The sequence below is a fragment of the Bufo gargarizans genome, chromosome 10 (genome assembly GCF_014858855.1).
Source record: "Bufo gargarizans isolate SCDJY-AF-19 chromosome 10, ASM1485885v1, whole genome shotgun sequence".
NCBI lineage: Eukaryota > Metazoa > Chordata > Amphibia > Anura > Bufonidae > Bufo > Bufo gargarizans.
In genome coordinates this window covers 35,257,573-35,272,446 of record NC_058089.1, presented here as the reverse complement: position 1 = coordinate 35,272,446, position 14,874 = coordinate 35,257,573, and the positions used below count along the sequence as shown (strand labels likewise).

Sequence of the window (14,874 nt, the reverse complement as noted above, 5' to 3'; positions counted from 1 at the left end):
ATGGGAATCTTGAATTTCAGGTCTCTAGGATTGTGGATTCTCGTGTTGTCTGCGGTTCTCTCCAGTACCTCGTTCATTGGGAGGGTTATGGTCCTGAGGAGAGGATGTGGGTCCCAGTGACGAACATTAAGGCCACTCGTCTCATCAGGGCTTTCCATAGGTCCCATCCTGAGAAGGTGGGCTCTGAGTGTCCGGAGTCCACTCGTAGAGGGAGGGGTACTGTCACAACCAGACATCTGAGAAGCTCTGACAGATGCCTTTCAGAACCTCCTCCTTGAGCTTTTCTTTGTTTTGGTTTTCAGTTCCTTATCTCGTTAGTCTCTCTCAGCTGTCTTGTAGTTGGACTGATTGCATCCCTTTAAATTCCTCCCCATAATGCATTAGTGTGCGGTTTGTACAACTTCCTGGAGTGTGTGTGCATGCTGATCCTATTTCCCAGTCTTCTACAAGATAAGTGTTGTACATTCATTTGTGATTTTATGTTTGCTGGATCCCAGGTGACCCTGACTCCCTCCGTGTCTAGTGTAGGAAGCCGGTGGTCGTGTCCCCTCACTATTGTAGGGTGCTCAGGTGTTACAGACGTGGACAAAATTGTTGGTACCCTTTGGTCAATGAAAGAAAAAGTCACAATGGTCACAGAAATAACTTTAATCTGACAAAAGTAATAATAAATTAAAATTCTATAAATGTTAACCAATGAAAGTCAGACATTGTTTTTCAACCATGCTTCAACAGAATTATGTAAAAAAATAAACTCATGAAACAGGCATGGACAAAAATGATGGTACCCCTAGAAAACACAGAACATAATGTGACCAAAGGGACATGTTAATTCAAGGTGTGTCCACTAATTAGCATCACAGGTGTCTACAACCTTGTAATCAGCCATTGGGCCTATATATATGGCTCCAGGTAATCACTGTGTTGTTTGGTGATATGGTGTGTACCACACTCGACATGGACCAGAGGAAGCAAAGGAAAGAGCTGTCTCAAGAGATCAGAAAGAAAATTATAGACAAGCATGTTAAAGGTAAAGGCTATAAGACCATCTCCAAGCAACTAGATGTTCCTGTGAGTACAGTTGCACATATTATTCATAAGTTTAAGATCCATGGGACTGTAGCCAACCTCCCTGGACGTGGCCGCAGGAGGAAAATTGATGACAAATCTAAGAGACGGATAATCCGAATGGTAACAAAAGAGCCTAGAAAGACTTCTAAAGAGATTCAAGGTGAACTTCATGCTCAAGGAACATCAGTGTCAGATCGCACCATCCGTCGTTGTTTGAGCCAAAGTGGACTACATGGGAGACGACCAAGGAGGACACCATTGTTGAAAACGAATCATAAAAAAGCAAGACTGGAATATGCCAAACTACATGTTGACAAGCCACAAAGCTTCTGGGAGAATGTCCTGTGGACAGATGAGACAAAAATCGAAGTTTTTGCCAAGGCACATCAGCTGTATGTTCACAGACGAAAAAATGAAGCATATCAAGAAAAGAACACTGTCCCTACTGTGAAACATGGAGGAGGCTCTGTTATGTTCTGGGGCTGCTTTGCTGCGTCTGGCACAGGGTGTCTTGAATCTGTGCAGGGTACAATGAAATCTCAAGACTATCAAGGAATTCTAGAGAGAAATGTACTAGCCAGTGTCAGAAAGCTTGGTCTCAGTCGCAGGTCATGGGTCTTGCAACAGGACAATGACCCAAAACACACCGCTAAAAACACCCAAGAATGGCTAAGAGGAAAAAATTGGACTATTCTAAAGTGGCCTTCTATGAGCCCTGACCTCAATCCTATTGAGCATCTTTGGAAGGAGCTGAAACATGCAGTCTGGAAAAGGCACCCTTCAAACCGGACACAACTGGAGCAGTTTGCTCATGAGGAGTGGGCCAAAATACCTGCTGAGAGGTGCAGATGTCTCATTGACAGTTACAGGAAGCGTTTGATTGCAGTGATTGCCTCAAAAGGTTGCGCAACAAAATATTAAGTTAGGGGTACCATCATTTTTGTCCATGCCTGTTTCATGAGTTTATTTTTTTACATAATTCTGTTGAAGCATGGTTGAAAAACAATGTCTGACTTTCATTGGTTAACATTTATAGAATTTTAATTTATTATTACTTTTGTCAGATTAAAGTTATTTCTGTGACCATTGTGACTTTTTCTTTCATTGACCAAAGGGTACCAACAATTTTGTCCACGTCTGTATATAGTCGAGGTACGTGGATATGCGATCATCCACCATTGGGGTGTTCGCATAGGGTGAGCAGAGTCAGGGAGAGTGCCAGGTCTTATGCAGTTGTCTCCCTTTTGTTCCTTAGTTTTGGATCCAGTAAGTCATATATTCATTTTGTATTGTCTTGTTTCCTGTACACCTTCCGTGACACCGCTACAAAGAGAACTTCTCATCTCTCATTCCTTTGGTGGAGAGGACGAGCCATACGGTGCAATACCAGATGATCCTTGTTGAAAAATTGCTCCAAAAATTTCCATCTGACAACGCTGGCGGCAGAGTCCGTAATTTCTTTGCCAACCGAAGAGGGGAGACAAGGGGAACACACAGCAGTTCCAAAAGAGGCAGGGCAACACTCGTTTTGTCTGAGCTGGTATTTAGTGCTGCTGGTCGCATTATAACAGATAAGTAGAGTTTAACAGACACCTGGATGTTCGGGTTCGGCTGAACTTCACAAAAAAGTTTGAGTTTGTGACCCATAGACTGATTTTAAATTAGTGTGAGTTTATAGCTTAGCCTGCTCTCCCTCATTCACTGGAAGTCACTTGGCACCAGGAGAGGTATAGTGTGGACTCTCATTGCATTCTTTGGTGGCTATTTGGCACCAGGAAACGTGTGGAGTGGGCTCGACATGCATGTTGGTGCCTGCATTCCTTGGATATAATGGCGGCCATTTTGGCACCATAGATGACAGAAATTAAAGAAGGCCCAGCATGCATGTGGGACCTACACTCCCTGAATTGTATGGTAGCCGTCATGGCACATAAAGGGTAGTAGTTAGTGTTAGGACCCGCCAAGCATCTCTAAGCATCAGCAATTATTATGCATTTTTGTACTTAATTTGGTTTGCAGAAAGCTGTTGCATTGCATGTTTTGTTTTACTGTGATGTTTTCAGCCATAGCAACGTGCCCCTGTGCATTGGGATGTGCTGACTGACCCCATTTTTTCTTCGGGACCCGAACTTGACCCCGAACCTCATTGAAGTCAATAGGGACCCGAACTTTTGAGCACTAAAATGGCTGTAAAAATGTAATGAAAAGGGCTAGAGGGCTGCAAATGGCATCAAAATGTGGTTAAGAGCATGGCAAGTGCTCTGCAAACAAATGTGGATAGTGAAATTACTTTAAATAACATACAATACATAAAAATAAAAAATAATAATATTGATCTAGGAGGACCAGGTCCATATGGAGTAGGAGGCTGAGGAGGCGGTGGATGTGGCGGTGTAGGTGGAAGCGGCGGTGGAGGAGGAGGTAGCCTACACTGTTTTTGGGATTTAAATGTATTTTTGTTTTTTTAAATTAGGGTACACCCCAAAACATTGAGAAATATAACCTGTGATAACCCCCTCTAGTCGTGCCAAACACACATTCAGACAATACACTGGCTGAAGGGCAGGATAGCACCTCCAAGGCATAAAGGGCAAGCTCAGGCCATGTGCCCAATTTGGATACCCAGAAGTTGAAGGGGGAAGACCCATCATTCAGTACGTGTAGGCATGTGGACATATACTGCTCCACCATTTCGCACGTCTCTGTGATGTCCATGATCCAATTAAATATCTTCTCTATCAACTTTCGATGTTCTTTTATGCGCCTACCATGGTGATCACGGGTGACGCAGAATCAGGGTTCCAGGCTGGAGAGGGAGCCTGAGAAAGGGATACCACATCTAAGGGAGGTCAATGGATGAAAATAAATGTAATCGAGCGGAAATGTGGGACAAAGTATTGAAGCATAAGCTTCCAAGTTAAGGAGGGTACACGCAGCAATTACCCACTCCTGACTCGAGGAGGTAGTGACGATAAATAAAAATATAGGACTCTTAAGATGCCCTGTTAGTGGAATGATTAATAAAAATGTATAGGGAATGTGACTGGGGTATTTTGGATTTGGAAATGTTAGCCAGGAGAGGCTGCCGCTTTGTTGACTCTAGATAACTTCTGCCTGATAGCACGTCCCTGTGACACCATCCATTTGGATATCTTCTCTATCAACTTTCGATGTTCTTTTCTGAGCCTACCATAGAAACATAGAAACATAGAATGTGTCGGCAGATAAGAACCATTTGGCCCATCTAGTCTGCCCAATATATCTGAATCCTATGAATAGCCCCGGCCCTATCTTATATGAAGGATGGCCTTATGCCTATCCCATGCATGCTTAAACTCCTTCACTGTATTTGCAGCTACCACTTCTGCAGGAAGGCTATTCCAGTTGATCACGGTTATCGGCGAATCAGGGTTCCACACCGGAGAGGGAGCGTGAGAAAGGGAGACCCCCATCCAAGGGAGGTCAATGGTTGCAATGAAGCGGAAATGTGAGACAAGTTATTAAAGCAGAAGGATCGAATGAAAGGGCAAATTAAAGACGAATTTTTGAAATTTAAGTCTCTGTCACCTATGCAGAGCAGAGGTTTTTCATTCCCAGAAATGGATTAATGTCACCCACCAATGGAACATATTATTTTTTTAAATTTCGGTCCTTGTCACCTATGCAGAGCAGGGGTTTATTCATGGCAAAAAATGTAAAATGTCAGCCCAAGAAGGTAACAGAACAATTTGTGAAATTTATTAACCTGTCTACTAGGTAGAGCAGGGGTCTATCACAGCCAAAGATTGTTGAATGTCACCCGAAAATGTAACAGACAAATTAGTGAACTTTTTTTTAACCGGCTAATAGGTAGAGCAGTGATATATCACACTCAAAAATTGGTGAATTTCACCTGAAAATGTAACAGAAAAATTTTTGATTTTTTTTTTACTTGTCTACTAGGTAGAGCATGGGTATATCACACCCAAAAATTTGTACATTAAACAGACAAATTAGTGAAATTACATAAAATAAAATACGTACAAATAAATAAAATAAAAACTTGATTTATGAGGTGGAGGTCCATATGGATTAGGAGTTTGAGGAGGCGGTGGATGTAGCGGTGTAGGTGGAAGCAGCTGTGGAGGAGGACAAGGTAGCCAACACTAGTTTTTCGCTTTAATTTTACATTTTTTATTCATTAGGGTACACTCCAAAAGAGTGTGAAATATCCAAAATACAAGAATGAGCAATTGCGCTGTAGTATAACAATGGCTGGTTAAGGCCGGTATACATGTCTATTCTGCACAAGGTACGGACAAGACCTGTGGGATCCATGCCTGGTTCATTTTAATGAACATGAGCTTGTCCACATTGGCTGTGGACCAGCTGCTGCGCTTGTCTCTGATAATGCCCCCTGCCATGTTAAACACACGTTCCGATAATACACTGGCTGCAGGGCAGGCCAGCACCTCCAAGGCGCAAAGGGCAAGTTCAGGCCATGTCCCCAATTTGGAGACCCAGAAGTTGAAGGAGGCAAACCCGTCATTCAGTACATGTAGGCGTGTGCACACATACTGCTCCACCATGTTGGTGAAATGCTGCCTCCTGCTAAGAAGTTCTGTAGTGTCCCACTAGGTAGGGGTGGGCACTACACAAGGGTCAACTGGGTCACGTGTTACTTCTGCTCACAAGGGACAGTGATATTATATTTATCTATGCATTTAATGTATTTTTCTGTGTGTTTTTACATTTGTATGATTCCCCTGTGATATGCTCAGCAGGCCTATTGGGTGTAGTTAGACATCCTAGACACTAGAGGAAGATAGGGAGCCCCTAGTATAAATGTCCAGGCCCAGACAGGGAGGGGTTAGGTCAAAGTCAAGAGTCTGTGAAGACGGAAGTGAGAAGGCACCAGCCAGAGATATGCTGAGGGCCTCCTCCTGACATGCAGCTGAATAGTCCAGGCTTCTAGTTGCACCAGGAGGCTAGAGAAGGAGTACAGCCTGCCTGGAGACCAGTAAAATCCAGCTAGCACAGATGAAGTAACCCCAGTAGTAGGAATGGACCTCCTGGGTGTAACCTGCAGCCACCTTCAAACCCAGCACAGGAGCAGAACAACCAGCTCAGATAAGTAAGCTGATGGGCAGAGGTTCTTTAATATAAAGCAAGGGTCAATACTGGAGGAAGATTTATATACCAAGGATTCAAGCCAGCATTTAGGCATCCGGGCCTTGGGATCCAGCCAGCTAGAATAGCTGAGGGGATAGTGCAGCATAGCTCTGCGTAGCATTAACTGTTTACCCTCCAAGTATCTTGCAAGATTTATACCTGCCGTATTGTGAAGTAAACCTGCTGTGCATTTGTGATATAAGGGACTGCATCATCATCAATTGTATGTACAAATTTAGACTGTTTCTCCAAGTAAAGCAACGTTTGGTTTACCATACCATCTGTGTACTCTATTATTACTTCTACAAATCGGTGTGCCACCGTTACAGGCACTGGCGTCACGTTCCTTAAAGGGACCTTGCCTCAGGCACTCAAAATACCTGCAACATCCAGAGCACCTCATATACCATCAGGCCTGGTCCCTCCTTACAGAGTGTGCCCCAGAGGAACCTGTGTCTACCTCTCCTTCACTGCCGCATGCCTGCCCAGGGTTCCCTCTAAAAAGTGAGTAACCCTCGATTGCCCATAACCGTGACCTCACTATCGCAATACCCTGCAGGTCTGGAGTGCTGCAGTTCCATATCAGCTGGTGGTGCTGGTTGTTGTGGCGTACTGACAAAGATTTTCCACTCTTCGGCCATGCTAACCCTGCCTTCTGAGATGCTGGCGGTGCCCCAGCTGCGTTGGCGGACTCTTCCTCCTCCTGTCAGGTGGAAATGCCACCAGCAGCGCGTCTACCAACGTACGCTTGTACTCGCACATATTACGATCACTGCTCCAGTGAGAGAATTAATGATGGTACGTTGTCCTTGTAAGGGGGATCCAGCAGCACGGCCACCCAGTAATCAGCACAAGTTAGAATGTGGGCAACTCGGCGGTCGTTGCAGAGACACTGCAGCATGTAATCACTCATGTGTACCAGGCTGCCCAGAGGCAACGAAAAGCTGACCTCTGTGGGAGGTGTATCGTCTGTGTCCTCTGTATCCCCCCAGCCATGCACCAGTGATGGCCATGAGCTGCTCTGGGTGCCTCCCTGCTGTGAACATGGTTCCTTTTCCTCCACCTCTTCATCCTCACCCTCCACCTCGTCATCCTCCAGAACTGTGCCCTGGCTGGACAATTGTGTAACTGGCATTTGTGGGTGCAGGAACCCACCCTCGGAGCCAATTGTGAATGACTAGCCGGAAACCCTATAAAAAAATGTATCCCTTTTCCTCCACCTCCTCTTGAAACACATCCTCTTCCTTCATCGCCAGAAGCGTTTTTTCAAGGAGGCATAGAAGTGGGATAGTAACGCTGAGATCGACGTTATCGGCACTGGCCATGTTGGTGGAGTAGTTCGAAACAGCGCAACAAGGAACACAGGTCTCACATGGAGGCCCAGTTATTGGTGGTGAAGTGGTGCTGTTTTGTAGAGTGACTGACCCGTGCGCACTGCAGCTGAAACTCCACTATCGCCTGCTGGTGCTCACACAATCTGGCCAACATGTGCAAGGTGGAGTTCCACCTTGTGGGCACGTCGCATATGAAGTGGTGAGCAGGAAAGCCAAAGTTATACTGCAGCGCTGACAGGCGAGCAGCAGCAGGGTGAGAACGCCGAAAGTGCGCACACATGGCCCGCACTTTATGCAGCAGCTCTAACGTATCGGGGTAATTTTTAACAAATCTCTGCACCACCAAATTCAGCACATGCGCCAGGCAAGGGATGTGCGTCAAACCGGCTAGTCCCAGAGCTGCTACGAGATTTCGTCCATTATTGCACACCAGGCCGGGCTTGAGGCTCAGTGGCAGGGGCGTAGCTAGAAATGTCTGGGCCCCATAGCAAAAAAATGTATGGGCCCCCCTCCCGGATCTCCCACCCCCACATACCTCTCGGACCTCCCACCCCTTCCAGAGCCCCCACCCAAACACCCCTCCTAGACCTCCTACCCCCACACCCATCCTAAATCTCCCACCGCCATGAGCATAGAAAAGTCAGAGGAAAAACCAAATAAGTATTTGAACATTTTTAGTCAAAATTTAAAACGATTCAGTAACTGATAAAGTGACAAATCTGATAAACATGAAGAATTGAAAAAAACAAATAATTAGTAATTGTATTTTAAAGTAAAGTGTGTGTGTGGTGGGGGGCGGGGGAAATTAGACTTACTTGTAAGACCTGTATGTTCACTAGTTGTGAAGTGTCCTCTTCACAGACTTGCTTTTTATTTTTATTTTTTTACCTTCCTGACGTGTCATCATTAAATGTTACCTCTAAAGGAGAAGGGAAAGAGGAAAGCTTTAAGATTTAATCTAAACACACAATACTACCCATCTATTCTTTTATACTTACTTAAAACTGTATCCAAATATCCGTGTATAATACCATGACATATAAAAGCATCATATACTATATAACCCCCTGATATCCCCTATTTATCAAGTGTCCTGCTCCCCCCTCCTGTCTATATAATGGTCCAGACCTCCAGGATCCTCCTTCCCCTTACTCCCCATATATATTGGTCCAGACCTCCAGGGTCCTGCTCCCCCCTCCTCCCTAAATATAATGGTCCAGACCTCCAGTGTCCTACTTCCCCCTCCTCCCAATATAATGGTCGAGAAATCCAGGGTCCTGCTTCCCCCTCCTCCCTAAATATAATGGTCCAGACCTCCAGGGTCCTGCTCCCCCCTCCTCCCTAAATATAATGGTCCAGACCTCCAGTGTCCTACTTCCCCCTCCTCCCAATATAATGGTCGAGACATCCAGGGTCCTGCTTCCCCCTCCTCCCTAAATATAATGGTCCAGACCTCCAGAGTCCTGCTCCCCCCTCAATATAATGGTCCAGACCTCCAGGGTCCTGCTCCCCCTTAAATATAATGGTCCAGACCTCCAGGGTCCTGCTCCGCCTCCTCCCCAGATATAATGGTCCAGACCTCCAGTGTCCTGTTCCCCCCTATATAATGGTCCTGCTCCCTCCTTCTCTATAAATGTACTGGTCCAGACCTCCAGGGTCCTGCTCCCCCTTATCCTTAAATGTACTGGTCCAGACCTCCAGGGTCCTGCTCCCCCCTCCTCCCCAGATATAATGGTCCAGGACTCCAGAATAAGTTTCACCAGTCCCAGAGTCAGCCAGCCCTCACCACACAGCCACTTGAACATCTGCACGCCCACACTCCAGCAGCGCTGCCAGGTCCAGCAGCACGCAGCTTCGCTGTATGCTCCATCTCCTCCACTTCTAGCCAGTAGGACTGCCGCCCACATTGGGAGCGCAACCACTCCCTCTCCTCACTGCAGGTACACCTCTCTGCCTGCAGCCACCCCCTATCGCACCGCCCAGAGCCTGCAGGCCCTGCAGATAGCGCTTTCTCTGTCTGTCCTGGAGGGGCCTGCAACCCCTGTAGCAACGCCGCATGAATTTAAAAAATAAAAAATCCTCAGCCGGCAGCCCGGGCCCCCAGTGGCGTAGGGCCCCATAGCTATTGCTATGGCTGCTATGGTGATCCCTATGCCCATGCTCAGTGGCAACAACCACTCATCGGTCTGTTGTTCAAGGCCAGTCCATAGCTCCTGCTCGGTGTGTTGTTTGTCCCCCAAACAGATACGTTTTAAAACTGCCTGCTGTCGTTTACCCCTGGCTGTGCTGAAGTTGGTGTTGAAGGTGTTACGCTGACCGGATAAGGAGGTGGTGGAAGGACATGCGCCAAACTGCTATCCGCCTTAGGCCCAGCCACCACTGCATTTACCCAGTGTACTATTAAGGAGATATAACGTCCCTGACCGTACTTACTGGTCCACGTATCCATAGTGAGGTACAGCTTGCCACAGATGGCGTTGCGCAGTGCACACCTCATTTTGTCCCCCACTTGGTTGTGCAGGGAAGGGATGGCACGCCTGGAAAAGTAGTGGCGGCTGGGCTAGCATTCAAGCCCAGTGATCGCGGGTGGGTATGGAGGTAGTTCCTCTTCCTCTCCAGTGTTTTGGAGATGGAAAGCTGAACACTTCCGTGGGACATTGTGGAGATGCTTGGTGACCCAGGTGGTGGTGTTGCTGGCAGATCCTCTGTTTGCGGGGTGGCAGGTGGCACTTTCACTCCAGAGGTGGATGAAGAGGCCGAGACTGCAGCAGAAGAGGAAGCAGGAGGAGCCAGAGACCTTTCTTGGTTTTTGAGGTGTCTACCCCACTGCAGCTAGTGCTTTGAACTTAGATGCCTGGTCAGGCAGGTTTTGCTCAGGTTGAGAACGTTTATGCCTCACTTCAGGCTCTGATTGCACAGAGTGCAAACCACTCGTGTCTTGTCGTCAGCACATTGTCTGAAGAACTGCCACACCAGGGAACTCCTTGGAGCTGGATTTGGTGTGCTCGGTCCCTTGCTGCGGTGGGCAGTAGCAGGCTTACTGTCTAGGGGATGGCCTCTCCACTTTTGCACCCTGCTCCCTCTTCTGCTGTGCTGGTGGTTCTGCGCAACCACCGCCTCTTCCTCCGAACTACACAGGTCACTCGCATGACCTTGATTCAATGTGGGGTTGAGGACCTCATCGTCCTCCACCCAGTCTTCACCCCTGGCCTCCTTGTCGGTCTACACACTTTCGAAAGCCCCAGCAGTTGGCACCTGTGTTCAGTCATCATCCGAGACGTGCTGCAATGGCCCTCCCATGTACTCATCTTGAAACATAAGTGGTTGGGCATCGGTGCACTCAATATCTTCCACTTCTGGGGCAGGGCTAGGTGGATGGCCCTGGGAAACCCTGCTAGCAGAGTCATCAAAAAGTAGAAGAGACTGCTGCATGACTTGGGGCTCAGACTGCTTGGCTGATTTAAAAGGGGGTGAGGTGAAAGACTGATGGACATCGGCTGCAGGTGCCAACTCTGATATTTCAGCAGGAGACTGGGTGGGAGACAATGTGAAGGAACTGAAGGCACTGTCAGCAACCCAATGTACTATCTGCATTATGCCCGACCAAATACCGATGAAGGTTCTGTCACCTACTCGCACCTGAGGAAGGTGTTTCACTTGTGCGTGTAGCTGGCACAGATCGACCACGTCCTCTCCCTGCAACAGGAGCTCCACCAGCAGCACAATGACCTGGGCCACGTCCCTTATTTAACGATCTCCTCATATTTCTCAAATTACGTTTTTTGCCCTAAATGGGTGTGTTTTTTAAAAATAGCAGAATAGAACAACAGTATCTAAAGGGTGTATCTCACAAAGACACATGCAGCAAAGGCTGCAAAATTAAGATTTTGCCCTAAATGGGTGTTTTTAAAATACCAAAATAGCACAGCAGTATCTAAACCATGTATCTCACACGTACAGATGCAGACAAGGCCGCAAATTAAGTATTTTGCCCTAAATACGTGTTTTTTAAAACCCAGAAAATTATAGCTGTATTTCTAGCTTAAATTGCACACTGACTAATGCGGCAGAGGCCCAAGATGGAGGTTATTGCCAAAAATTGGTGTTTTTTAAAAGCCAGAAAATTATTAAAGTGTTTCAAGCTTGTTTTTAACATTCACAGATGCAGCAAAGGCTGCAATATTAAGTATTTTGCCCAAAATGGGTGTTTTTTTACTAACAGAATATGACATCAGTATTTAACGCTTGAATTTCACACGTACAGATGCAGCAAGGGCTGTAAAATTGAGTATTTTGCCCCAAAAGGGTGTTTTTTTAAAACCCAGAATATTATAGCTGTATTTCTACCTTAATTGCACACTGACTAATGCTGCAAAGGCACCAGATATAGGATATTGCCAAAAATATTTTTTTTTTTAAACCCAGATTTATTATTGCAGTATTTCAAGCTTGAATTTCAATGTCACAAAAGCAGATATGCAGTGCTGGTGCACTGAGCTTGCATATAATGGCCGCTGCCGCCCACCTAACTAACAGACGGATAAAAGTTATTTTTCTGTGTCACTGGACTCAGGGCAGGGTAAAAAGATTGTGCACTGCACCCACAAAATTAAATCAATGTAGATTGATAGAGTTCACAAGCACTTCTGATTAAAGATTCTTTCCTATTCTCTCCCTCACAGCAGCAGCATCCTATCCCTACACTAGTAACAGCAGAGTGACGTGCAGCTCTATTTGACTCCAGATTATATAGAGGCTGGGTCACATACTGCACTGGCCAATCACTGCCATGCCATTAGTAGGCGTGGCCGTGATGGCTTCTAAGGGAACACAGTTAAACACTTGTTGATTGGCTGCTCTGCAGCCTTTCAAAAAGCGCCAAGAAATTGCCGAACACCAAACCCGAACCCAAACTTTTACTGAAATGTTCGGTTTCGGGTCCGGGGTCCAAAAATCCTAAAGTTCAGTACTGACCCGAACTTTACAGTTCAGGTTCGCTCAACCCTACAGATAAGCATATGCCCCTGTCAACTGAAAATGCTGACAGTTTGACTCTTATAAAAATGAACAAGGCCTGGATTGACCATGACTTCTCAACTTCACCAGTGGAAAGCTGATCAACATAAAAGCAGTTTAAATGTGTTGTTTATAATTTACTGAATACACTGTATTCCCATGCACCCCTTCCACCACAAACAAGGGTATATGGTTGAATATTCCTTATCTCATCCTCCTCCTCCTCCTCTTCCATCATATCAACATGCTTATTCGTTGCATATAATGTTTTACAGGGTTAGCACACCAGCAGGCGCTCGGATATCATTTTTTAGAGGGTCAGCTCACCAGCAGGCCCTCACCTACAATGTTCAAAAGGGTCAGCTCCCCAGCAGGCCCTCGCATAAATTTTTTAGAGGGTCAGATCACCAGCAGGCCCTCACCTACAATGTTTTACAGGGTCACGCCACCAGCTGGCCCCTGCATATAATTTTTTATAGGGTCGGCTCACCAGCAGGCCCTCACCTACAATCTTTTACAGGCTCAGCTCACCAGCAGGCCCTCTCCTACAATCTTTTACAGGGTCCGCTCACCTACAAGCCTGCACCTAAAATCTTTTCAGGGTCAGCTCACCAGCAGGACCACACCTAAAATCTTTTACAGGGTCAGCTCACCAGCAGGTCCTAACCTACAATATTTTACAGGGTCAGCTCACCTGCAGGCCTGCACCTAAAATCTTTTACAGAGTCAGCTCACCTGCAGGCCCTCACCTACAACCTTTTAGAGGGTCAGCTCACCAGCAGGCCCTCACCTACAATCTTTTACAGGGTCAGCTCACCTGCAGGCCCGCACCTAAAATATTTTACAGTGTCAGCTCACCAGCAGGCCTTCATCTACAACCCTTGAACCTGGCATTTAAACATGCAGTATCACAGGATCGTAGTAAATTATTGGTCCCAAAATTAAGAGATGGAGATACAGTGCAACCACCCCGTATTGTTTCCACCTATGATTCTGCGAATCAGGAGGTGAGGAGGATACTCGACAGATACTGGCCCATTTTACGGATGGACCAGGACCTGTCGGATGTCCTAACTCAAAAACCGGGTGTCTGTTACAGACGGGGCAAAAGCCTTAAAGACCGCCTGGTGCATAGCCACTACGTTCCGCCTGTCAGGGAGGGCACTTGGTTAGAACGTAAACCCCTCGGGATGTTCAGATGCGGCGCATGTAAAGCCTGCCAGTACATATCCACGGCTAAGGCCATAACTTGCAGTGCCACAGGACAGACAATTGACATCAGGGACTTCTGTAGCTGTCGCAGCAAAGGGGCTATTTATATCTGCCAATGCCCCTGCCCGAAAGATTACATAGGGAAAACGATACGGGAACTACGCAGGAGGGTCTGTGAACATATAAATGATGTCATTAATAAAAAAGTCACTCCAGTGGCTTCCCACATTAATGATATACATGGAGGGGACCCTCTCTGTCTAAAATTCTCCGTTCTGGAGCTCATACCACCTTCACCCAGAGGTGGAAATTGGGATAAGAAAATCCTGCAGAAGGAATGTGTGTGGATACACAGATTTCACTCTCAGGCACCCACTGGCATTAATGAAAGGTTGACATTTTCCTGTTTTCTATGAGATATGACAGTGCCCGTAATATCCCTATTTCTGTTCCAAAAAGCCTGGCTTCATGTGAAGATAAGAAATGTACCGAAGATTAGACCACATGCGTGAAGCATGAAAATAACATATCAGATTGGACATAAGTGACGCAACATCGGGTCACTGTCCATAGGTTAACCACGCACTCTGGTTACCTCTCTATAGGATGCACATATAAAAATCTACTGTGCCATATGCCGGAATACATATTTTAAGTGTTTACATCACGAGCTCTATACTGTTAATATGAGGCATCATATGATTTGGGTGCCCAATATATGCACCTACCCCGATATTGTTGACAATTTCTATATGCTGTGGGGTCATACACCATGGCCATGATTATATATACATGATGGCCATGCATGTGTGAATGACAGCATGAAACAGCAATTATACCTGCCAAGTCCCATCAGACCCATGATAGGCTAAATAGTCATATACCTGAACAGGATTAAGGACTAGGTGGGACTGAGCTATCGGGGAGTGAATATCATATGATACGTACTGCATCTTGTATGATCACATACCCATCTATATATAAAGAACTGTAGGGAGTTAGGATCGCAAGATTGCAGGACCGGAAGTAGCCCCTTGGAACGCACGTGCGTTCCAGCATCCAGGAAGGAGATGCTGGCTGAGATCGAGTA

The 14,874-nt window shown here is 46.3% G+C and overlaps 1 protein-coding gene across 8 annotated transcripts in view; it reads right to left on the bottom strand.

Moving 5' to 3' along the window:
* LOC122920311 (4-galactosyl-N-acetylglucosaminide 3-alpha-L-fucosyltransferase FUT6-like) overlaps positions 1 to 14,874 on the bottom strand; it is a 151,372-nt gene that overhangs the window by 71,200 nt on the left and 65,298 nt on the right. For 6 of the 8 annotated variants that reach the window (XM_044269719.1, XM_044269722.1, XM_044269723.1 and 3 more), the window contains exon 2: positions 8,372 to 8,475. The exons of the other annotated variants lie outside the window; for them this stretch is intronic. The gene's annotated coding sequence lies outside the window, so the exon portion shown is untranslated. The remainder of the gene's footprint in view (positions 1 to 8,371; positions 8,476 to 14,874) is intronic. 8 annotated transcript variants of the gene reach the window in all.